Source organism: Anser cygnoides, chromosome 1, assembly GCF_040182565.1.
Source record: "Anser cygnoides isolate HZ-2024a breed goose chromosome 1, Taihu_goose_T2T_genome, whole genome shotgun sequence".
Lineage (NCBI taxonomy): Eukaryota > Metazoa > Chordata > Aves > Anseriformes > Anatidae > Anser > Anser cygnoides.
This window is the reverse complement of record NC_089873.1, coordinates 59,815,446-59,841,687: the sequence shown is the minus strand read 5'-3', so window position 1 is coordinate 59,841,687 and position 26,242 is coordinate 59,815,446. Positions and strand designations below refer to the sequence as shown.

The 26,242-nt window shown below is 40.1% G+C and overlaps 1 long non-coding RNA gene across 2 annotated transcripts in view; it reads right to left on the bottom strand.

The window, feature by feature from the left end:
* Positions 1 to 26,242, bottom strand: part of LOC136790878 (uncharacterized) — a 74,255-nt gene that overhangs the window by 28,828 nt on the left and 19,185 nt on the right. Inside the window, exons 1-3 of one of the 2 annotated variants that reach the window (XR_010831698.1) lie at positions 22,004 to 22,139; positions 21,624 to 21,734; positions 15,850 to 15,900 (exon numbers count right to left, since the gene is read on the bottom strand). The exons of the other annotated variant lie outside the window; for it this stretch is intronic. This is a non-coding gene — a long non-coding RNA (uncharacterized lncRNA). Of the gene's footprint in view, positions 1 to 15,849; positions 15,901 to 21,623; positions 21,735 to 22,003; positions 22,140 to 26,242 lie in introns of those variants that run through there. 2 annotated transcript variants of the gene reach the window in all.

The following is a 26,242-nucleotide window of genomic DNA, read 5'->3' as shown; positions in this document are numbered from 1 at the left end:
AGTAAAAGCAGTACAAAACTCACCTTTAAGCCTATATATGTTCATAATAATCATGTTCCAAGATTTTCAGCTAGATTAATTTCTTTTCTCGGCAAGTATTAATGAATTTTCTAGTGAAATTTGTACAGCGTGCCAGTGCAAGATTACTTTGAAAGATGATTTTTCTCCATACTTGCAATACGAAGATAAGGATGTCACCATGTTCCTCAAGAAGGCAAAACAGAACAGCAAAAGTCACAGCAGAACAAAATGGGAAATCATTTCCCGAGACATTTTCGAGAAATACACCCACTAGCTCTGTGATGAGCATAGCTGTGGGACTCAGCTGCTGACTCTGAAGGTCCACTCCTAAAACACAAGCTCTCTGACGGTCTGGCAGAACACTTCTGAGCATGCTTGGCTGGGCATAGCAGCTCTGCAGTCAGTCTGCCTCTGTCCCACTGTGCCCTCAGTGCTGGACATAAAAAGTTGCAGTTGTGTTCCTTTACCTGCCACCTCACGTGTTAAGTGCCCTCACAGGCATAGGGCTGGCTCCAAGTACAGGTAATGTACATCAACTTCATCTAGACCTTATATCTAGTTCATCCAGTGTGTTTCAGCTAAGTGTCTGAAAGTGCTGTCTGACTGTTCAGTGAAAATCAGTTTTGCAGCTCCGCACTAAAGAGTAACATACTTGATACAATCTCCTTCACCATTTAAAAAGAAATTAAAATCAGTCAATCTTTAAAATTCTACTGGTGATGCCAGTTTTGCACAGATAAATCTGGGGCAAAATCAGGGGTCTCCAAAAGTGTAAATTCAAACCAATGCAGGAGGTGTGGTTAACAGACACTCTGGTTTGCTCCCAGCCATACAAGCTGTTTGTGGTAGCAGGCTGCAGCACACACTGGGTGCAGCCAGCACACATCAGACATGTTGTTCCTGATTGTGGCTCTTCTTATTCCCTTGGGTGTCTTCTGGGAGCAAGAGGCTGGTTCGGTGACTGACATCTTTCTTCGCCTCTGGTGACAGATCATCCCAAGCTCTTCGGCATAGAAGAGCGATGTCATCTGTGTGATTGCACAGTGCAGAGCTCTGAAGGGCCCTGATGTTGTCTGGGGCCTCTACCTTTATACGAATATGGAATAATTAAGTAAATATCACCACAGAAAATAAAAGAGAGGCCCCCGAGAAAATAAAAGATGGCTTTCTTTTTTAATGACAGGAAGTAGCCGGGAGGAAAAGCACATCAGACAAACATTTCTGTGTTGCAGAACACAGGGGTCACTAATATTTCTCACATTTTTTCAGTGTAAACTGCTCTTTGTTAAACACTAGTGAGAGGTTGATGAAAAAGTCCTGTTTGAAACCCCCACTGGAATACATCAGCAGGACACACGCCGCTTCTCCTGGAGCCCTCAGCGACCCCAGAACCTGCTCAGGCTCCTTCAGGCGGCCCCTTGGCAGCTCCCTGCTCTTGGGATGCATCGTCTCACCCAGGGGACATGGGGTGGGGATGAGCTGCCAGAGAGCAGCTCCCTCCCTGCCACCCGCACCTCCCACCCACGTCATGGGCTGACACCCGCCTGCCAGTCAAAGCACACCCACGCAGCCGTGAGAGAGGATTTGGCTTCCACTCAGGTCGTGTTAATGAAAACCCAAACGCAAACCCAAACATCCCACGCAACAAATGTTTTCATGTGCTGAAAGAGGAAAAATATTATTAGAATGACGAGGTCAGCTCCTGTATTGACTGCAAAACTGAACTTGTTCAAAGACGGAGCAGCCTGGCAGAAAAAAGTGCACAGAAATTAAATGTAGGCATAAGGCACTTTCCTATTTGAGCCACAGAACTGATTACATGTTGACAGTTAGAATTTGCTTTGGCAGTGGGACCTTATTTGCTGAACTAGTGAGTGCCTGAATTTGTGTAACGTTCTCAGAACAAAAATTAGATAGCAACAGAAAAGAGCCACCGCATCAACACATCCCAGCTGTCAACACAAATTATTTCACTTTATAATTTTTTTCAGAGATCAATTTCCCCCCCTAAACAAATGAACTTAAAAAAAAAAAAAAAAAAAAAAAAAAACACTTACTAAAGTTTTCATTATTGGGATGGAAAAAATATTTTCTCCCTCCAAAACCAAGTCTCTAGAAAAAGATAAGTTTAGACAATAGGATTCATGAGGATTTCCATAGTAAACTGTAGGTTCCAGAAACTGTTTTGGGGTTATGGAAAACTGTCATCTGCACTAAGTGACCAGACGAGACAGTGTCTTGCAGGTACAATCACATCACACAGCTGCATCAGTAAGCTCTGAGCAGGAGTTTAATAATGTCTGTATGTTTGTGTATTTACACACATAAAATTACAGGACAGAGTGTTATAAACGTGCACTAGACCAAAGCTACATGGGAAAAAGAAAATACATTTCTTGGCTAAACTATGTTAGACCCAAACTGAATATTTTTATATGTAAGATCTACAGACCACAAATACTTGTATTCCAATCCTGCTGCACTATATAGGTACCACGATCTCTTCAGCCACTAAGAAATATCACGTTACTAGATCCCCATTTTTGTCATTGCCCTCACTTTCGTCATCTCTGTCACTGTCACGTTGTCAGTCCCAGTGTCCACCACCTCATGTGTTTGGCAAGTTTACCTACTCACTAAACAAAACCAACCTACCGCAAGCATTTATTCTGTTTAATTGTGCAGATACGTATAGACTTAGACTCATGCAAAAAGTACGAGTGTCTGGCTTCTTTTCTGACATCCCTTACTCTTATCATAAAGCAACCTGCTCACCAGTCACTTTGCTTGTGTTTTTGCCAACTCCAAGACATATTGAAGCATACTGCCAAGAAAACATACAGTGTAACTTGGTCTCATATCCATAGAGAATTCATCGTACAGCCTTCGTAAAAGGCCGAGAACATTATCGTAAGTGGAATAACATTACACACACTCTGGCAAATAGAAGAAAACCACAAGACCCGTTTACTATTGATCTTCCTTAGTTACACTTGACAGATGATACAAAAAGCTGGGTCTGACACAGACGTCGAATGAAATATGTGTAACAGTGTCCAGATCAAATAACAAGCAAAGCATTTTGTGGCGTTAGAATGAGCACAGGTTTATGAGGCCACAGGAGTATTGACAGCATGGTAATGGGATTAATCTTATTTGTGTCAAAAAAAACATCCCTTTGTGCCAAGCCATTAGCAGATCATCTGAAGCAACTTGCTTAAAACTCTGACTGCCAGACATCACTGCCTGGAACCCAAAAGTCTTCCAGGGCTCAAAGTTAAACAGCTTTCAAGTGCAGTGGCAAACCCATTGAACACAGTCCCATGCAAGAAGGGTTTGTGCAATGGGATACATTGCCTGGGGGGGTGTGGAGCCCTCACCTCTGGAGGCCTTTACAAGCCAGTGAGACAAATCAGTCAGCACCAGCATGACCATAGCTGATCTTTGCTTCATCGGGGCTTCCAGACACCATGAGGTCTACTTTGAACATCAGGTTCAGTGGTTAGTGTTACTTTTGTGACAAATTTCACTTTTCTTCTGAGAACTATAACTAACAACAGGGAGGTTTAGTCTTCCTCCTAATCTAATTAAAATCAAATTTAGGTTAAATTGCTTCCTAGGAAATGGACACTAGACTCTAGGCTAAGATTCACAAAAAATGGGGTTGCAGACTCCTTGCTTAGTTTTCCATTTAAACCATCTGCTTGAACTCAGCTGCTGGAGGATGGAAATATATTGTGTAAATAAAGCACAGGGAAGTATAAAAAGAAATATCCAGTCTCTCTTTCTCTTTTTTTTTTTCCCCCTTTTCGTTGTTCACAGTCCTGAAACTTGCTAATGTGTGACATGAGAATCACAGTGAAGTATTTCCCAAACTACACTGAGTTAAGGGCCCGCTTCAGCATGCTGGAGATGGGTAGCAAAGCCAAAAGTTGTAAAAACATCCAATAAACTTCTGTGACGATTCAGCAAATAAGGCTGACAAAGTGGAAACAAAACTAGTTAAAGGAGCATTTAAGATGTTATTCTTGGGAAAATCCCTATATTCTGACTGGGAATGTTTTTAATATTCAGTATGTGAATGGACTTACAAAAATATACAGCAAAGTTTCAAATACACAACCTAACGCTTAGAGGCACATATAATCACTACATATCCCTTGCTTAATCTCTCATTTAAACCAATTCGGTTCATATAATCTACATAAGATGTGTATTAAGCAAGGATGAGAGCAAAGTGATTCAGCTGTTCTTAAAGTAAGAGGCATTTTAACCTAGCAACAGAATAAACAGCATGTCCTATCCAAATGGATGAATCCCTCAGCTCAGCATAGGGCTGTTCTATGATTTAGGAAGAGTGGATAAAGTACCAAACTCTGGGCTCTAAAGCCTAGCCAGAAATGGCTGTATTGCTCTGCACCCATAATTTATAGCAATTTATTGAGCTTTTTCCCAGGCAAGCATTCACCAAATCCTTAGATGAAGGTCATGGCAGATATTGGGTCTTGACACAAAACAAAGCTTTTCATTATATCTAGGGCTTCAAAGTTCTTCTCCTGCTGGTCATATAAGGGGGAGTTAAACAAAAACTAGCGTCAAATCCTGTACTTCAGTGTTTGAATACTGATTTGAATACTGTTTGAATTCAGCTGATACTTAGCTCAATATATGAAATTAAACAACTTTTTCCTACAAAGCATCTTCATTCATAAAAAAATAATAATAATATGCTCATCTAACATCTGTTTTTAAAGCCTGAACACTTTGATAAGCTTATTGTGAATCAAATAAAAACAAAACTGCTCAGTGAGCATCACAACTACCAAAGCATAGCAATGGATTAGTTTTTACACAAGGAGTTGTTGTACACCTCATCTCCATTTTTGAAGGAACCTGAGAAAATAACAGCAAATTCTGATTTGAAAAACATTTCTGCCAAATTTCAATCTTCTGAAGTACTTCAACTGAAACAGTCAACGTATTTAGTCCTATGATGTTTCCCACAATGCGTGATATTCCAAATGATTTTAAAAAAATAAAAATAGGGTCATTTGAACTCTCATTAGCTATTAACATGGAGAATTAATGTATTCTGTAATTGGAATATAGACTGGGATATTCATCCCAATGCAGATAGCTGGGCTTTTACTTACTTCATACCAATTTATTTATTTTTTTAAGTCTAGAAGATTACCTTCCATGTTTAATGTGTTTCATAAGCAGGGGAAGAATACAGATTCCAGTTCCCTAGTTGCACTGTAAAAATAAAAACACATACTGATAATATACTGATAAGTGTCTAACAACAGTCAAAGAGAAGATTATTGTGTGTGGTGAAATCACAACAAAATCATAATTTGGATTAGAAGCACTTTATGAAGAAACTGGATTGCAATGTTTTTCCATCATTGTCTCAGGACAGAATGTGGCTTTTCAATGTGAAAAAGGACCACTCTTACATTAAGGTTTTGGCTTTGTTCTCTGTGACCCAATATTGTTAATATGCACCTTTTACTTTTAAAATAAATGATTTTTCTATTAAATATACGGTTATATACATATATACTTATGGATGGAAAATGGCATAGAAGTATACATGTATATATAATGCATGTTTATGCGTATATGTGATTCGAATGTATCTATATAATGTGGGTTTGTGTGTATGAGAACATACTTTCACACCATCTTTGTCACTCTTCAAATCCCTTTACACCTCAAATGAGGTCTTAGGAATTTTGCTGAATTTTCCTAATAAATATTTAACCTCTTCTGGATTTTTCCCATGGGAAAAGAGACAATTAGCTATCAGACTGCAACCACAAGAATACCTTGCAAATCTCTATGCAAAATCTGAGGGGCTTTTTCCAGCCAGGTGAGCAGAGAGCTCTGCAAGCTCAGATGAGAAGGTGGAACATACATGCAGGGTCAGTAGTTAGGTGCCTGGGGTACAAAGAAGACTCCAAAAGCTAAAGAGAAGCAGTGATATGAAAAATCCAGCTCTCTAACACACTAGCATTGGTGCACTAAGACCCAGAAATGCTGGAATCACTTCTTGCTAAAAACAGAAGTATCCCTCCCTTTAATGTGGATAGGAAAACTACCAAGGGAAGAGGGGGCACACACCGGCTGAGCAAAGGAGCCATCACGGACCAAGGAGGACACAAGAGCCTGGAGACACAGATCATGCACAACAGGGGTGAGGGAACTGCAGCATGTCCCCACATAGTGCTTTCTGAGACTAGTGCCATGGGGGGAAAAAAAAAAAAAAAAAAAAAAAGATGAGGAAGTTCATCAAATAAAACACACTTTGTTTATTCCTTCTCCAGAAGACATAGCTTATGGGAAAGTATCAAATACTTTTATACCTTTTGTGGAAGAAGTGGATGTTTAAGATATAACTCTTTTGCAAAAACATAGAGGTAGAAACCAGAGCTCCAGATGCAGCCGTGTACTCACTACCTATTAGCAACCAGCTCTTGGTGCTGTGCAACCCAGTGCAGGGATGGCTCAAAAGGGCAGCAGAAGCCCACATCGTGGGAGGGCTGCCAGGGAGGGGAGGGCTGTGCTGCCAGCATGGGCAGACAAACCAGCACTTTTCTGGGATGCTGCATGACCTGGTGATGGCATGGATCACTAGATGAATAACCTTTCAGCAGTCAAAATGCTGTAATGAAAATTAGTGTTATCTATCCTTGGCCTGTGGTAAATACTAACAGGAGAATCCAAGATAAAAACATTTTCAGCACGCTACAGGAGAAAATACAGAGGAGTGGGTGGAACAAGAAGACTTTTTGCTTTCAATTTTTTGTTGTTGTTCATTCCCTCCTGTGTACTTGCACTGACGCAATGAAGATCAGCCTGCAGAGGGGTCCCTCCAACCACCACTGCTTCTGGAATCAACAGGCTGGTTGCAAAGCAGAAGGGAAAGCAGAGTTTGTATGAGAGCTGATGTGAGGACACAAAGACGTGGTGCTTACCCAATGGTCTGTTCAGCATCACGATGCTGTCTGTGTGGCATTCAGATACAGAAATAGCAGAGTTACTTGAGAACAGCCAACAGGAATGCCACAACGGTAAGCCACATGCACCCATTTACTCGTAAAAAGAAATCCTAAAAATAGTCAATTGTAGAATATGGCTTAAATTTTGCTGTGTTACAGATTAACAGGGGCGGGAGGGTCCTGTGTATGCTTAGATAAAATATGACAGTAAGAAATGTTTACTTAACGTGAATCTTGAATTAAGACCTCAAATACCACACTTGGCATAAGAAGCTTTGTCTTTTGTTTTGGACAAGGTGGACCCAAGCCACAAATGATAGGTTCACATGCAAACTTTCCCTCATGTGGGGCAACTTGGTGCACAGCCATACTTTCATTTCACCTCTCCTTTTACACTCTATGCCCAGCCTGACCAGCACCCTCTTGGGAATGCTGCACAGCTTCAGAGAGGATCCAGCAACACTTTTGCTGCTTGTCTACTTCTCCTTACTCTTGAGAGAAGAGACATGAGAGGATTCTGAAATGCCACAATTTACTATCATCAGTTAAAATTTAATTTGCAGATAGCTCAGACCAACCTGATTTAATTTTGAATGATGCTAAAGCTCAGCAAATCTCTGCTTGGAAATTTTCACTGCCATCCCCATTCAGGCACCATCAGAATGATATGAAATCCAGAAAGCATACAAGTTGCAAAGGCAGCATGCTCAAATTAATCTTACCCTCCCTTACTAAGCTCCTCTGGAAAAAAAACTAACTCATTTCAGATTTGAGTATTCTGAAACTAAAACAGCTCTTATCTTAACTTGCCTATGTGAGATTTACAAATGAGAAAAGAACAAATAAGGAGTAATTTAAATTTTAATTTAAAACCCCTCCATTTTCTTATCCCTTATCAAACTGCCAGCATTTTTCCTGCTAACAATGAGCCGAGTGTCATGGGCATAGCACAGCCCCCTTACCACAAACCAAGTAATCTCTTTCATCTAAAACCCTGATCCCTTTAATAAACAAAATACGAAAAGGCAGTCAAAATTACGCTCTGGCTTTATGAAAGAAGCAGGGAAATCCTCAGAGCACAATCCCCTACTTGTTATTTTCACAGCCCACGTGACCCAAAGTCATTCTGAAGGATAAAAAGACAGAGGCTGCCACCAGATCTCTGCCATGATTTTTCCACAGTTCCCAGCCTTAGCCCATCTGTTATTCAGCGGCCACATGAATGGCATGTGTCAAGAGAGTCATCACTGTGCAAACTGCCCAAAGAAATCAACCAGCCAACTTCCTTTTGCTTCCATGGCTTCAGCAATTGTTGCTGAGCTGGCCACCATATGGTGAATAATTAGTTTTTCGACCCCACTCCAGAAAAATGTTCGCTCTATTGCCAGGCATTAGCAATATGTGTGTTAATGAACAGCAGATGATGAATGCCTATACATTAACAAAAGTTGAGATTTTCTGGCAGCAAGCTGCATTCACCACAAGAATCCCGATGACTTGTAAGGCACTGAGTGATGGACATCAAGTCATGGCTAAAATGTACGATTCAACCAAATATCTCAAACACTAAAACAACTTTGCAAAAAAACATCATGCTCTTCTCATCTTACTACTCTCTTTCTTAAAATGATGAATTGAACCCACATAAAGGATTGCCAATTTAGAGCTCTCAGACAGATTTCTTCTGTTCTCAGGCAATCGAGGTACATTGTGTACATAGCCAGAATGTAGGTTCCTCCTCATTTCTCTTTGTCTGAGTGCTTGATGCATATGAATTTATACTGAATACCCACACTGTACAAGCTCCTCAAGGAGTCGGTCCCAGACCTCTGTGCAAACACTCACCTCCAAGGACCTAGGCTGGTAAATATGTCTGATGCTTCCATCAAATGAACTTAAAAGCTCAGCTAAGGCCTCTAAGCACATTTTGCTCCCTGAAGTGTTTTTTTTTTCTTTTTTCTAGCTCTCTAATTAAAAAGAGATCTCACCTGCATTCCTCTATAGGATGAAACATCCCCATGTTGTGCAGACATCCTGAACTGGTGATCACATTCAGGAAAGCTGATGGTTCTGGCTATTTTCTGCCATAAATGAATTCCCCAGTGCACACCAAAGCTGTTTTAAAATAAAAGCAACGATTTACAAACAGACCTGTAGGTAATTAACTACTGCTGTTGAAAACAGTTGCAATTCCGGCCTATGCATTTTGTATAGCACAGAAATGCACACTGTAATATGCATCACAATTCTAGTAACAACAGGCAACAACTACTGTTCAGAAGATAGGAGATAGAACAAGCAGCTGAGACACCTCTGTTTCATTCACAGAAACCTCATTCAGTGGTGAAAGGCACAGAGCAAACCCAGGTGCACAGCCTGATCCCTGTTCAGAACCTGTCAAACCGCAGGCAAGTTGTTCAACCTCACTGCATCTCATAGTCCAGCTGGACCACAGAAGTCAATCAGAGCACAAAAGCTAGCTGTGCACAGGTCTGAATGCACTTTCTGGATCTGACTAGCCGGCAGGTCTTGAAATCTCTATCGGCACTTGTCATTTTACCATGTGTTCAGCACTAGGCAGGCAGTTTTTTTCCCAGGACTAACCCAAACCTTGGACACAGACAATGTGCACAGGCAGCATCAACGGTTTCGTTTTTTCTTACTTTCTTATGAAATGATAGCAGTTGCAAATTTAGCTCCTTTTGGTGCAGTCCCAGGAACCGATTGTTCCATTTAATTTGTGTGAGTGTTGAATAGAGAAATCATCATCTAGATGTTCCACTAAATCTTGTTGATCAAGCAGGAGTCACACTGTTTAATTCAGATAATGGTATGGCTATGGAAAAGTGGATTTCATCTGCCCAGACTAGGGCACCTGTTCCCTGTCTTTTTTTTTTTTCTTCCCTTCACTACCTGCAGGAGTTTTAAGTTTGTGGGAGAGAGGGCTGCAGAATTATAAAGGTGATTCACTGATCCCTCAAGTTCCTTGGTAGCACCTCGACATAGAAAACACTCACATATTTTATGTATGGCCAGTTTCTTTCAGTAGATCTTTTGAGTGTTTTGAACGCTGTTCAGTGACTCAAACCTTCTGGGAAAAGTATTTCAATTTTGATTAATGGGTGGTAATGACATACAGAGAACACAGACAAGAATTATGTCCACACAGCAAGAGGTGAAGTGCCAGGACTCGGATCTGAAGCTCTGGTCCAGTTTCCAGGCCAAGTTTGAGATGAAGACTGATAACTCCAGGGTACTGTTTCATGACTCAGAATCTAACAGACAAACCCAGTTTAAGGCATTCCTGTCCTCTGTGTTTATCTGCCTTCAAGCTGCTTCCACCACAATCTCAGCTGTGCTTCATCAGAGAAATATTCTGCATTAAAATAACAGACAAAATATCCTGGAAATCCACCCCAATCAGTAATTAGCTAAGAGACAAGGTGTGTTATTGCAATTAACAGCATTCGTAAGAAAGGTGAGCAGTGCTAATAGACATGCCTAATAACAACATATTTGGCCAAAGCTTTAGACAGTTATTCTATTGTTTACATTAGTAGGACTTTTACCTATACAAAGCACAGAGGGAAAATGTCAACCGTTATTCTCTGTTATTCCAAACTCTGAGATCTTTTGTATATTATCTAAATGAAATTATCCTTCTTTGTGATCAAATTGATATAATTTGCACTCAAACCAGTACCTAATTCCCTGTAAAATTGCTTGCCTGGTAAATAAATTTCAATTTTAAAACACAGGTTATGACTGCAAGAAGGTAAAACTAAAAGGAGTTTATGATCTACCACCTTTGACAGTGGTTGAGATAGTATTTCAAATCAAACTCTTCCCTTCTTCATGCAAAACTATTCGTCCCAGAGTTATAACATTTTTTAACAACACAAAGTTTTTAGCATTTTCTAAATTGTTCAAGGAGAGGCATTCATCACTTTGTGGCTGTCACGTTTGAGGGCTGTGACTTTTCACAATGGATATTTTAGTGTCTCTAGCAAGCTGGTAGGTTTATCCCTTCACTTCGTGACATAGCCAGTTTTCCAGCACACGTAAAACAACAGACTGTACTAGCTGCCAACTATCATAGAATTTTTTCTAAAATTTGAACAACCTACAACATCAGACCAGGAGACCAACTACAGCAGCTACAAAAGCTAACCGTATTTAACTGAACAAATCAACAATCCTGTATGACTCTCAGATTTTCAATCCTACTCCTGATGAATGAATATCTATTTATATATATTTTATTTTTTCTTATTACCCTGGAAAATTACATGGCAGATTAGATGCCTTCACCCCTATGCGCACAGAGGGCTCTCCAGTGCTGATAGGGCACTGTGTGAAACTACAGAGGCCTGGAGAAGGCCACAGAAAGCTCTTAAAGAGAAACTGAAATCATTGCCATGTTTTATCTTAGAGAGATAAGAGCACATATAAGTGCACACAACAATAGACGGCCGAAAAATCAGGAGCTGTTACGAATGCTGGCTCAATAACTACAAGAATAAGGGGCCAGTCGCTTGCAAAGTGCCTCCAGTTACTATAGCGCAAATATAGTGACATTTTTCTAAATACCAGCCTTTGAAAACACTTCAGATGCTACAAACAACCAGGAATCTTATCATCTTGCATGTCAACAGTAATAAGAAAGAGAAAAGTCAGCAATTTCAGTGACAACTCTGAAATTGCACTGTTTTGAGACAGTTATTTTGGTAATACCTGTGGAACTCCATAGTGCTTTAGAAGGTTTACAGAAATTAGCATATCAGGTAAAATGTCTGTACAAGTGGAACCACAGCTCTAATTTTCTTCTGCAAGGTCTTTGCTTTTGTTAATGACAATCTATACAGGAGGACCACATCTTGATTCTAAGAAGCCAAGAAACTACATGACAGGGATATCTGGAAAAGAAAAATCTTATTTGCTAACCAATTAAATCCAAAATCAATGTAACAGCATGAATGTGGAATATCTGATGCTGTTGTATTGCCACTCTTCAGGTACAAATAGAATTTAAATAATTGGTGCCTAGGAAATCTAGGAATGTGATCCTTGTGAGAAGAATAGAAGGAAGAATTAACTATTTTTACTGTATTTACAGGTGGGGAGGCAGGGGAGGAGGGGATCAAATCTGACTTTAAAATGAATACCACATACCCAGAATAAAACACAAAACAGAGTATTTATAATGAAGTTAAAGTTTAAAATATTCACAGAATAACTATAGGAGCCACAAAAAACACAAACTCACTCTGTAATCTAAAAAGTTTAATTGTTTTCCAAAACTCAGGGGGATGGAATTAAGATATCTTTAAAACCTGCATTGAAAATCTGTGGAATACCTTTTTCAGTTAGACCGTGAAAAAAAAAAATCCTTCCATTTCAAAAAGAATATCTTTAAAAGTCATTATGTAGTTGAATGATCTTAAAAGGCTGCATAGAGGCAGCCAAGGAAAATTCCTGACATGCATTTTAATGGCACTGGTGCAGTGGCATTTATAGTAGTGTTCAAGATAAGCAACGTGAACGTATACCATTCTTTTAATTTTTTGTAGTTTATTTACCTATCTTTAGGAATATTCTAGCAGTTAAAGAATGCATCTCTTTAAAAAATGCAGGTTTTCCTAAGTATTTGTCTTTAAAATACTGAAATATGTCCCAAAATAAAGGCTTTGAAGCAAAAGGGCTAATACCTTTGCCCAGATGAATCCAAATTTTGCCAAAGAGGGCTGTGCTGGCGCCTTGCCAGGAGCTTTAAGGCTGAAGCTAATTTGCATGAAATGGAGGAAATTGCAGCTGCCCTCAGACTTAGTATGGAGACACAGACAGCCCCAATTGAGACAGAGCATTGCACAATGGGATTTGTGAATACAAACATGCCACACTTCCTTATTTAAGATGAAAGTAGCTATAGGCAACAGAGTAAGTCTCCATGAAAGCTACTTAGATACCTTTACCCCCACCTTTCAGGTCCAGTGACCTCATTTCAAATCCAGGTGGGGGCTGTCACTGGACCACAAATGGAAATGAAAGTTGATTCCAGAAGACAACCACTTTCAGAAAAAGGGTTTGAGAATAGGATTAAATCCCATTCAAATACACTCCTGGAAGAGAATGCAACTCAACACATTCTTAAAAGCACTTAAAAATTCCTGAATTGGGGATTCAGAAAACCCCTCCTATTCATTCCTTGTTGTCACCTCAGGACTACATGAATCACTGATGATGGATACTGGATGCTTGAACGTCTGTTCTGAATATGTCTTGAAAAAATGCATCAGATTATTATTATTTTTATCATATGGACAGTATCACATGCTCTTCACATAAGATATCCTCTTAATATGATTTTCAAGATTTCCACAAGGTGCCTGTTGTGGTTGCTTAATTTCACAATTTAATTAGTTAAGTACTATTGTTATGCCTTCCAGTGAAGGAAAGGCATATTGCATTAGTTTTTCACCATGCTCCTCATCCTGCACGCTGTTGGGTTGGTTCTCAGAAATACAAAAAACTGCTTAATGCTGGAAGAAATTCACAGACAAGTTCATCACAAGAAGTTATACGAACAAAGACAGTCTCAAATGCTGAGCAGAAGGACACAGGCTGCAATTCTCAGTAACCAGAACTGGCATTATCAGTATGTCAGTATGATCTTGCTATATGCCTTCAAGAGGATGGGTTGGTTCTTTGCTCCTGTAACACACATTGTCTCAGAACAAAGTCCCAGCAAAATCACACTCTTCCCTTTCTTTCGAGGTTCTATCAATTAGCTTATCCAGTACTCACTATTACACTGGATATAATCACTGCTCCAGTAAAAGAGGCCATTTACAGTACACTCAATTGTTCACTTTTTGGCATGTATTACAGAGGGTGTGAGGACTCTTTTTTGTAAAAGGAACACTCATCTATGATTTGGGTTAAGGGTCTTTGCTCCCCTCTCCCTCCTTCTCTTTTTTTCCATATCCCAATCTGTGATAGTTTTAATCCAGCTCTAACCAGACACCCAAATCTTCCTATAACTTGCAAGAGTCATTGTTACCTCTCTGTAATTTTGGGACTCATCTAATGATGAAGGACAAGGCAGTCATCTAGGGTCAATGGGGAGAAACATGTAGCCCTGCTTCTAAGGTAGATATCTAACACTGAGAGCAAGGGGCACTGAAGGCGGTACTTAAGAGTGAAAAGCACATACACTTTTTCCCTTCATTTATAAGGAATCAGGATAGCCAGAGCAAACTATGATTCTAATCAATGCCTAGAGACTGTACAGCATGCATACTCTAAAAATGCACAAATAACCTTCAGACTAACTGCTCTGCACCAGCCAGCAAAGTCCTACAGTACACACACACAAACAAACAAACAAACAAAAAAATTAAAATTCAGAAGGTAATATGTATATGTCTGACACCAAGGAAATCACTTGGAAGACTGTAGTACTAGCTTAAACTGTCTTTTCAAGTTTAGGAGATGAGAACAACCTAAATCTAGTGTTGTTTTTCCTTCTGTGACTGAGCATATTGACTTTTAACTTCAGACAACAAGACCAAAGAAAAACATTGCAAGAATGCACGATGGCAATGATTTTGCTATTGTCCCTTTCAGCTACAGTGGTGTGTCAAATTAGTATTTAAAAATTAAAATAATAAAAAAAAAAGGAGAAAAAATTGTCTCACCACTCCTGTCAGCCCACCCAAAATTGCCTTTGATGTGCTACAATAAATTCTTTTCACGTTCTTTACATGAACTAACTGTCTAACTGGTAAACACCCAAACGCTGTGAAACATGCCTCCAGTCAGACACAGAAATACAAAGTTAGAACCTAACCTGGGAGAGTTTGTGGTTAAAAAAATAAAAAATAAAGCTTTATTTGGACCCCAGGTTTTCAGGTCTTAAAAGAAGTCCCAGTTCTCCAAAACATTAAACTTTGGGTTGGCCTGCTGAAAGGCAAAGTGCCTCTTACTTCCTTATTGTTGGGAAATGAGAAGGGAGTATCTAGAGAATCACTTCGAAATGCATCTGTTTGAGATCACCGGAGGTCAGATATCATTTACTCCACCTCCCACTCCAAGCAAAATCAGCTGTATGGTCCTACTCTTGACAGATTTCTCTTGAAGCTATTCTGAGAATAGTCATGGGCAGGGAGAAAAAATTACTGCCTTCTTCCTTGCAACAGCCTTTCATATTCTTGAAGATTCTTCCCTGATTTGCAAAGACTCTTATCACCCTTTCCACTCCAAAATGGATAGCACATCTTTCCTGTGGCCTGGTACCCAAAACACCCCAGCGATCAGAGCTGAGCAGAACAGATAGGCTCTGTCCTCTGTCTGGCAGGGTAAGCCACAATTTTAAGTCATCATCTCAGCCACTGCAAATTGTAGATGTTTGCCTGGTGAATAGTTATGTAGTCAGTTTTGCACCTAGCCTATCCTAGGGCATGATACACTATAATTCTCTAGTTGCTTAGGAGAATGTCACATCAGGTGTTCTCTAAAGCCTTAATAAGCTCAAAACATATGAAGTCTAATGCTTCTCATCTAGCAATAGAAAGGAATCTACACATTTCATTTATCATGAAAACACTGGAAGGAAGGAAGTCTTTTCTTTCACCTCGGTGGATCAGAAACATGCTTAGACAAGGAAGCACTACAGGGTAACAGATAGATGTTTTCAGTACCAGTCATTGCTTCAACTCTAGGCAACTGTAACTCTACAGCTGTTGTTCATGTTGGCAGTAGTAATACACATTCACATATTATCTGTGATTCCCTTGCCACATATCACATATACCAACAGGCTTACCATTTCATCAAGGATATTGCACTCTTTTCAGCACAGGACTTTGGCCAGCACCTAAGAGATCAAAGAAACATGCAAGAAACTTTATAGTGGACACTCCGGTGACACCAGTCTGTAGGGGAATATGTTTCTATATTCATCATTAATGAATGGCAACTACCGCAGAGTGAAAGAACTTATACCTTATATATTTAAAATTCTGTTTATTGGGTGATTCTTCCCATGTAATTACCTTTTTTTGTTTTCAGAATTTCTTTTTATATGGAAAATTAAGATGCCCAACCTTGGAATCACTTACCACTGACAGGTAATACTCTCAAACAATATTTTAACACTATTGGATGCAAAACATGATAGCAAAAGAAGGAGCTCACACAAAGAAATTGAAGAACAAAGTGCCACAATTTCTGTGATACATGATAAAAAACCAAATGTTAAGTAGTACAGATCAATTGTTCAACTTGATTCACTTCAGAATTTCTAAAATGCAAAGAATAAAGAAGGCTACAAAAAGGGGAATCCTGGGCAAAGCAGATACGCTATGAAAGTAAAGTAGGAGCTCACTGCAGGATGTCTGGTGCTTGAAATTGGCCTTATCAGTGTAAAAGAGACTTGTTTTCAGAGCAGCATCTGAAAAGAAAAAGAAAATGGTAGTGTAATGCTACAGTCAGTCAATCAATTATGAATCTCTGGCAGAGGGGAAGTAAGTTGGACTTAAAGGAAGTAAACGGAGGCACAGAGAGGAAAGGAGTCTGAAGAGCTGTACCCCATGAAGGTTAGGGGACACTGGATGACTGAAGTCAGTGGGCATGAACCCTGGAGCATTTTGTAAGCCCTGGGTACAAACTGAGAGTCATCGAGCACTGTAGTAACGCATGCACAGATAGGACACTGCAAATAGTGTGCCAGGGCAGAGGCATGGGTAGGAAGGTAGGAATGGAAAGAATTTAGGAAGCTGGAGAAACAAGAAGGAATATAATGAGAAAGACGTTCTTCTGGCCATGTGAGAAAATGTCCATCGCTGTACAGGTATAGAAACTTACTGTTTGAGAAAATTTCTATGCTGGACTGATTTGTCGTGGCATCTACATTCTACAGGGCCTACAGCAGAGGAAGTGGTCAGCCTCACATTTACAAGCCAAAAAATAGGATGATTTTTGAAAGCAGATGTTGTAAAAAATACAGAGAGCTGGAACCAGTGAACAGAGAGGGAACTGGACAGTCGGATGCTGGACACTGGCAGCTTAACACATGGCTTCACAGAGTTAACGTTAGCATATATTTTTGCATGTGAGTGTATTTTAATGAAAAGTGTGAGTCTGTACTTCCCAAATCACTCCTGCATATGAAAGCCGTTAGCGAAGGCTTTCTCTGAAGCTGGCCCCTGCTCCAGTTTCCAGCCAGCCACTGAAATGATACACAAAAGTGTTTGCTCCACAAAAGAAGCCAAGTGAGAGCATTCCACATGTGCCATTAGACTCACTTTTTTTGCATAGAAACACAACGAAAGAAAAAAGCCTGGGTTTTAAACTGGATACGTCTCAGGCAGAGAGGAACACTAGCACAGGGTTTAGGACACAGACAAATCTGCAGTGTACGATCCATGGGGAAAAATACAAGCAGCATACCTTATACAGGGAGAGGTTTATAAAATTCCCAGTGCCTATGCCACTCTTATAAATGCTCCTTCTTTTGTTCCTTCAGGGCTCCAAAGAATAATAAAAGAAAATACAAAGCGGAGGAGGCACCACTGAGCGAGTGCAACAGTGTTTTATTAATCCATGTGATTAATCCAGCATGCTGAGGAAGATTCTTTACAGAATCAAAACATTCATGTTTTTGATCCACATGGATTAAGGGAACACTGTGGCATTCGCTCAGTGGTGCCGCCTCTGCTTTGTGTTTTGGTTTTATTCTTTGGAGTCCAGCAGCAACAAAAGAGGGAGCATTTATATGAGTACAGCAGCATGGGGACTTGGATAACCTCCCCTCCCTTCCTGAAGGATGCTTCGGGAATGATTCTGAGCGCTACATCTCTTGTTTGTGTCCACAGCCTGCTCTTGAGAAACCAAACTACTATCAGATAATAGAGGGCTGTTTCTGCCAAATCCTGAATGACAGTCGTGCTGCTGAGTGGCTGTGCTATAAATCAGACATGTACCTGTGTAAAGTAAGCTGACAAAAACTAGAAACACTGGCTACATTCAAAATTTATGTTGGAGTGGAGGGAAAAAAATCAATGTAATTCAGCAGATATTTTTTTTTTTGGCAGAGCAAAGGACTCAGACATTGTACATGGGACCTGACAAAAGCCTTTAAGTCTATGCGTAGGGTTAAAGCTAAACCCAGAGTAAACTGGCTTGCATTTAATTTTTTACATGCTTAAACGCTTTGCTATACAGAGCCTGTATTTTCACTTGTTCGAACTGACAGTGAGTGCAACAGCAAGCTTCCCTGTAACTAAAACTAGAAGCTGGAGGACCAGCTTTCAGCCTAACTGACAAAAAGATCAGATTCTGAGTTCGAGTGAGCTATTCCAATACATTTTGAGGAACACTTATTTGCTAAGCATCTAAGGAGAAGCATGCAAAAGTTAATAAACTGTCCAGTACTGTGGCACCTCATTTCCTATGCCAGTGTCTAAACTTCGCCTTGCCATGCTCAAAAGCCATCAGTAGTCTCTACCTCTATTTCTGAACTTTGCCTTCAGGCTTTCATCTACCCTCTTCATCCTCTTGTGATTTGCTTCTTTGCCACCTGTTGGACATGGCTTCTCCCTACTCCTGCTGTTTTCATCAGGGCATGCTTTTCTTTAGGCAGTTAGCCCACCTTTCTAAGTTTGGAATGAAGAAAAGAAACTTACGGTATCAAATAGAGAGATTAACTTTGACGGCCCATGTTGAAAAGAGAAATTTTATTAATTCAGCACTAAATAGTAATGTGTAGATGTCAGGCACATGTGACTACAAGAAATGCTGTGCATATGGGTGACTTGCAGTGAAAGGGAGGAAGGCAATTCAGGGAGTTACCAGGTCTCAGCTGGTGAAGAGGACCAGTGACTGATCTGTACTGAAGCTCTGTAACTTCCTGCATTGCCTGTGTGGCTGTGAAGCACCTGGAGCCTCCGCTGTGTCTCACAGCTGTAACAGGAGACCACCTGAACATGTCGCCCGTACCCAGGCTTCCAGCCCCACACCACCACAGCTCTGCCTGGGCAGGCAGCCATGGGGAGGCTCAGAGGGATGTACGGGCGGTGGGAAAGGAGGGGGCTTTTCGGGTCCATGGAGCTTTCCAAGAATGTAGCTGACTGATCGTTCTCTAAGCATGGACTGGAGGGTTTTTTTTAGTTATAAACTTGTCAAATTCAAGGGCTCTAGCAAAGGCAAATACTGGATAGAAGCATAGATCCTGCTAGAGATCTACTCAGTGCTCCCAGAGAACACCAGAGCTTCTCAAGGAAACAGTCTAAATCTTTCTGCATTAGCCAAGTGAAGTTGTTTTCCTTGACATTGCTCTCGGAATCAGCATCACTGTTGCTGCTTCAACTATTAAAAAGACTCTGCCTGAGGCATACAGCAAATATGGAAAAACTAAACCTGCACAGTGAAAATTTGGCAATGTGTTCTTGATGCTTTAAATCACTGATAATAGCACACAACTTTAAGAGTAGGACATCATTGCCCATACTTTATAATTACACATAGAGATTAAAAATAGCAGCAGTAATATCCAATAATCAATATATCAATAAAATATTTTTCCTCTTATTCTGGGAACTAAAATGGATTTACTTTCTTACAGATGGAGTATTTGTTTAATGTAAAAAATTGAAAAACATCCAGAATACTCCAACTATTTCCTCAGTATTTTTATGCCCATGAATCAACTATTATTCATATCTGTTTATATCAGTCTTCTCTTTAAGTCAGACATTCAACTTGCAAACTATACTCATGCAGTCTGAGAACATTTAAATATATTATGAATTAATGCCACACAATCTTGCAACCTAACACAAACAGCACATTTGAACTTTGCTCCATATATTGATGGAAATTATATACCTAGGCACACTTGCTCTGTCACTTTTAAAAATACGTTTCAGAAAATTCTCCCATCTCTCAGTCCAGAAGACATAAGAACTCGAGATTATCTGATGGAGACAACAGACCTTCTAAAGGGAGAAATTCTCCCACCCCTAATTCTCAACGTATCTTTCCAAACACCTATTGCTAAGGATTTGAGGCAGTTCCTAAATTTGAGCTTCTTATCAAGACTCCCCATGATGAATCTCTGCCCTCTCTTAGCAATAATTTGAGATAAACTGTAGCCCTCATTCTATTGGGAGAAATTTCCAAAGTACTTGGCATTTGGCCTCACACCAATTCTCCTTTGAAGCTGGAGAGTATATAGAAAATGTCTTGCTCCCCACTGGGCAAACATTTGACCCTAGACTACTGGGAAGGAACAAACTGGACCTTCTGCTTTTCAGAGTAAGCTAAAAGGTTACACAGTCCCTCCTGCTGAGTCCTAACAACTCCAGGCAATGTTCTTAAGTAGGTTCTGCATGCCGAGGTGTCGTCATGGCTCTTTCCAAGACGCACAATATGGCATTCATAGAAATCAGTATGACATGTTTCTGGTGCACTTCCAGCCCATCTTGAAAAAAATAAAAATGGAATTTTGGTCAAAGTCATAAAGAAAAAAGAGAAACCATATTAAAATCTTTCTCACCTGCTGACTGCCATATGGAGAAAAGGCTAAAGCTCCAATATGCAAAAAATATTTTGAAGATGGATCAATAAATGTACAGTATTGTCAAGAAGTGGGAAGATGGAGGTAGAAAAGTATAAGGTGCTGAGGATGGCATAGATGTTGGTACAGTTGTCCTGAGGAAACTAGGACAGCAGCCTTCCCTTTCTTAAGAACTCTTCAATCAAGATCAGACAGCTGTGCCCCAATTCTATCACCATCTACCAACAGTTGACCTATTCTGGACTATGCAGAAACTAAACTAGATAATTGAAACAGTTCTTCATAGCATGAAACAAATGTACGTTTACACAGATTACAACCATCATTTTTGAATAAGGCAAGGGTAGCAAGAAAGTGATGCAATAAGCAACACATGATGCCTTCAGGCTGCTAATAATAAGCAAGAAAGAGGAATTCATTGCCATATGATGTTTTTTATCCATTCACAATTGTTGAAAATTTAAAAATTATTATAAAGAGGGCATGTGGTGTGACTCCGCTGAAGATCTATGTCACAAGATGATGCCAATACATGCAATACAAGAATAAGTTTATTGTACAAGTGTAGTGGTGTAGCGTAGTTATAAGAAATCTCCTCTCCACTCTGAGCCCTTTTAGACACTAAACAGAGAATGTTTTTGAGCACAGTATAGGTTTGTGTGCCCACACTACCAGCACACATCTGAACTTCTCTTTGGTGTTCAATTTTCTCTTCCAAAGCAGAGTCAGATAACAACAGACTCCACAGTCATAACACTGACAACTCCAACATCCTAAGTCTACCTGACCGAAAACACATATTTATTATCTAGATTTTTCAAATATATCCTTCTGAGAGGGAGAAGCGCCTGAGATTTAATTCCCATTTTGAGCTCTAAGGCCCTGGAGACTGGTGCTGAGACCAGGGGCACACAACATCCTCAACGGTGACACGAGTCTGAGGCCAGACAGCTAAATTTCCTCTTCATTCTGTTTGCACTTTGTGAAGTGAAAAATAAGTGAGATTTAGCACATCTCTGCACCTGTTGTTTGAAACACCATCCTGCCATCCCAGAGCAACAGCACTGAAGTGGAAGTGCAGGAAGTATTTTCCAGCATAATCTGTTGTCTTCCAAGTGTATGCAAACGAATTTCTAAAGAGAAGGAAGAAATAGATATATTGTTTTGATACAGTTTAAAATTTAAACAGGTTTTTCCATTCATTTTTACTTCTTGGTTTCTCCCAATCATTTTCAAACAAATTACTTCACTTCTGGTATTTAAGGTGGGCTTTTTAAGGTTAAGCAGTAAAAGTTGGGCAGAAGAAAGGCCAGCAGATTCCCAGAAACTACACAGACATCAAATGGTACATTGTGATGACTAATGGAGAATCTGTTTTGGTTTATATAGGACTAATGTTTACCAGATGCATAGCAACTCTGCATTTGACTTCGCATGTCAGCCTTCCTGTTTCTGCCACAGCTCTCATTGACTCCTTCCCGTGCAGCTTCAGGTAAGTATCTGTAACTTCATCCTGTCCCCTGTGCACTCCAGCCTGGTCCTTCACCTGCCCTTGCATCCCTCAGTGCTGCTCATCTGACCAGCTGTCAATACAAACATCAACAATTAGAATTCCTTGCCTATGTTACACACAGCAGCTCTAAGGTACTTACCCTGGGCACTTAACCCAATCTCCTAGATAAGCCAGCAAACACTGTGAAAAGCCAAGGGAGGAGGTTTTGGCGGCAGAAGGGTTGAGGATCATGGGGTGTTAAAGGATGGAGCTAGCAAGAGACATCCCTCCACCAGCCCCTGAAGGGTGCGTGCAGCCAAGCCCAGGTCTACAAGCCAGGCTCAGGATGTGGTGTAACACAGCTCCTGAGCTCCTCAGCACCATTCACCACAGGCTCTAGTTCTCAGTATATAACATGTTCAAAACCATTTCCACTGTCTAGTTGCATAAGGATTCCCTATTCCTCTCTGGGTTCCCAAGTACTGCAATCCTGGCAAAGATGACAAAAGACAAGTGAGACAACAGAGTGAAAAGGAGCACAACAGTTGACTTAAGAACTTTTAATACTCTCAATTTTTTAATGAGCTATAAACTGCACCCATGGTTTCTAACACATTTGAGAGCCTTCCATGGGATCAGGAGTTTTACAAAGTAGAGGTTTATGCTCCTCCACAAGCAAAACCAATAAACAAAAGGCATTGTAAATGGTATCTGCCTAGTAAATAATGGAAGAGAGAAAAGAGCAAAGCTGAACAATCAAATGAAAAATAATTCCCATTTTGTGAGTAAGTACCTTTTGGGTTCACAGAATTGGTCCACAGAATTCATAGCTTCCCTATAGCCACCTCTAGCATCTGTTTTCCTTGTTTATACTCCACCCTACTGTGAATTAAAAAATTACAGCAGAGAGGCTTGGTGCAGGAAAAGGTAGCCTGAGAATTTATCACAAGGGATTGAACTCTGTTTTCATAATGCAAAGTGAAATGAGGGGGAAAAAATCAATGCAAAATGGAGATATGAGTCTTTCCTTTAAAATGTAATCTCAAAAAGTAAACCATTATTATTGGGGAACTATTTCTGAGACTTCTTAATTGTTTTATTCATTACAAATGTTTCCTTGAAGGCAAAAAATTATTTCCCCTAGTAGTGCATGGACCTGTACTTCAGCACATCTCAGTACTATGTTTCAGATGCATTCTTCATTAACCCTTACTATCACCCCAACAGGAGGACTGCACTCTGGCCAACCTAGTGATGTCCTGGCAGTGATCTGAGAGACTCCGCTGATGCTCACCTTTCCCACTAACAAACAGACATCATTTAACCATTGTCGTTAAGCATAGTTATTATGTCAACAACAAGTACTTTTCAAAAAGAAAATGACTACAAACATCTTTCAGATCTAACCGTTCGTCTAATTTCAGTTTATTTTTTTGCATAGTAGATGAGAAGACAAGGGCTATAGGACATGCAAGGTTAAGTGTGACTCATTGTAAAGAACGTGCCCTTTTCAATAATACAGCTCTTTTGATTAACTAAAAGCAAGGCCTTATATATTATACACAATCCTCTTTTTAAACAAGGCAAACTCCCACACTACAAAGATACTAGAACAGTAAATATTGATTTTCTTGGCTGATGGTACACCTCATGCCACACAGCCCACTCAAGCATCTGCTTGTTACCACAAGCTATTCCCTTTGTCAAGGGATAAAGAAAAGTAGCATTATGTGCTATCGGTTGTGGATTGCAAATATTTAAAAGAAATAAATTTCTCAGAATGAAAGGTACCTTCTTTTGATTTAAAAAAAAAAAAAAAAAAAAACTATTTACTTTAGGCCTATGCCCACTCCTAGCACCTGTACTTTCCAATTGTTTGCTTGCCAAGAACACAAGAACACTGTGTTTTTTTGCTGGCTTTTTTCTTAAATAACTATTTATTATGCACAAAATATCTATTGAAGATGTGCAGTGTTTTACTAGAAAAGGAAGTTAGCCTGAAAATGCTGCAGAAAACTCCAACTACTGACAGAAGGTTTATACGTATTCCGGTACATTAGCAAGTGCTATGTATTTGCCATGAAACAAAAAGCATGTACTACAGAAAAGGTTGGGTTTAATTTTGATCTCTTGTTATCACTTAGATATTCTTACTCTTCTTGTTTTGTGGCAGATTTGAAGTTATATTTTGCTTAAAAAGAACCACAGCAGTAAATACAGATGCAGATTTGTAATTCTGTCAGGGTGGAGTACGAGACATCGGGTAGAATAAAATACCCTTTCCAGTGTACTATAGAGAATAAAAGTTATCAATGCAAATTAAAAGGTTATACTTAGTCTGGAGAAAGGGGCTTCCAATCTTCTAGCCACAAAAGAAAAGGAAAAAAAATACAGTGATTTCCCTAGCCATAAATATATCAAAAAATAATAATAATGTTACTGTGCTGAGTGTTCAGAAACAAGGAGCCAGCAAATACGAAAGCAAAGGAAAAGAGGCAAATCAAAATCTCAAATATATGACATAGAAACAGGCATTTGCCAAATGCATCTTTAAAAAGTCTTTCATACAAAGAGAGAGGCCAGAGAACAATGTGTCATTGCCTGCCTTAACTATAGCATAGGGCTTCCTTATGGGTCTTCTCTGCTTTATTAATTGGATGAAAGAATCATAATTCAATTACTTAACGATTTATTACAAAATACTTTGCCCACACAAGATTTTTCAGCATGTAAACACCATACTATTAGGCTATCTACTATTACAGGCCTAGCATTTCAGATTTCATTAGTAAATAAAGCCAGGTTTATTTGTAATAAAGTTAAGCCCTTCCAACCACTGACCATGGAAACCAGATTTTGAAATAATTCAGATTTGTGTTTCTGTTCTTTCTAATTAAGGGTAATATCGGGAAGGACAGACAGTGGGTAGCATTGTTCGAGCACCATGGATTTAAGCAAGAAAATCTGATTATCAGCTCATGTCAGAAGCCAAGCGATAATGCAGCTTAGCATTCGTTTGGGCTTTTTCTTTAGCCAAAAGATAATTACTGTTCGTTAAGTCTTACGTAAGTGTATCTAATATCTATGGTCCTAAAAATTATGAATAGTAAAAGCACACAATGGGCAAAGAAGAGTTATTGTATTTATTATTTACTTGGGCTGCTCCATCACGGTAATTTCATTAGCCAGGAAAGTTAAACTTAATGTCAAACTATAATTTCTTAAAGGCCAAAAAGTTAAACATCAACTCTCACACAACTGATACCAGCAGTTACATTTTTATGTGGACACAAAAGCCTTATTAAAGCGATGTCCAGCCCGTCCTGTGGTCTCTCCTCAAACAAAACAGGCACTGAAGCCAGCCGCGTCCTCCTTCCTGGCCACACACACTGGCTGTGGCACAGCTCTGCAGGCCGAGCATCTGCAGGGCATGAAAAGCCCTCAGCTCCCACTCAAGTCATCCTAGTGAGCATTTTCAGTGGGAGCCCACTGAAGAAATGGCAAGGAGCTGAATTCATACTTAAAATCTTCCTTCAATTAACTGGGAGGCACCACGGAAAGGCAATGCCTCAGGGTGGCGAAGGCACTGCAGGGAGGAAGTGGGAAGGGAGGTCGCAGCCTGGCCCCACAGCAGCTGTGTGCAGCTTGGGTCTATCTGACAGAAACCTCAGGAAACTAAAGCAGCAGGGTGCGTGTTTAGCTGCCTAGGTAAGGAGGCTCAGCTTCCTAAAATCCCTGTAATATAAACCAAAAGAGATACATCTCTGGAAGAGGATTCAGAGCAGGGACCTGGCTCACGTGCTTGAATCAGCCCACTGAAACAACTGTCTCTGCCCCTGCCTGTATTAAGCACTTCAAGAGACGAGTCTCTTATCCAAGTGATGTGCAGAAATGTAGAGAGTGGGAATACCTCCCAACAGGTAACAGCAGCTGCCCCCTCCCCAACAACCTTCTGCTGAGCCCCAAAATTACCCTCTGCTGATCATGGCTTGGGCACAAGGCCTGGGAGCCTCAGAGGCGATCTCTTCTCCTCAGCAACAGCAGGGCCCTGCCTACCCACCAGGAAATAACAAAGGAGAGCGCACACATTCCCCAAAAAAACCTGGGGCTGAGCAGTGAATACAGCAGGGCCGAGGAAGGAGACAGGGA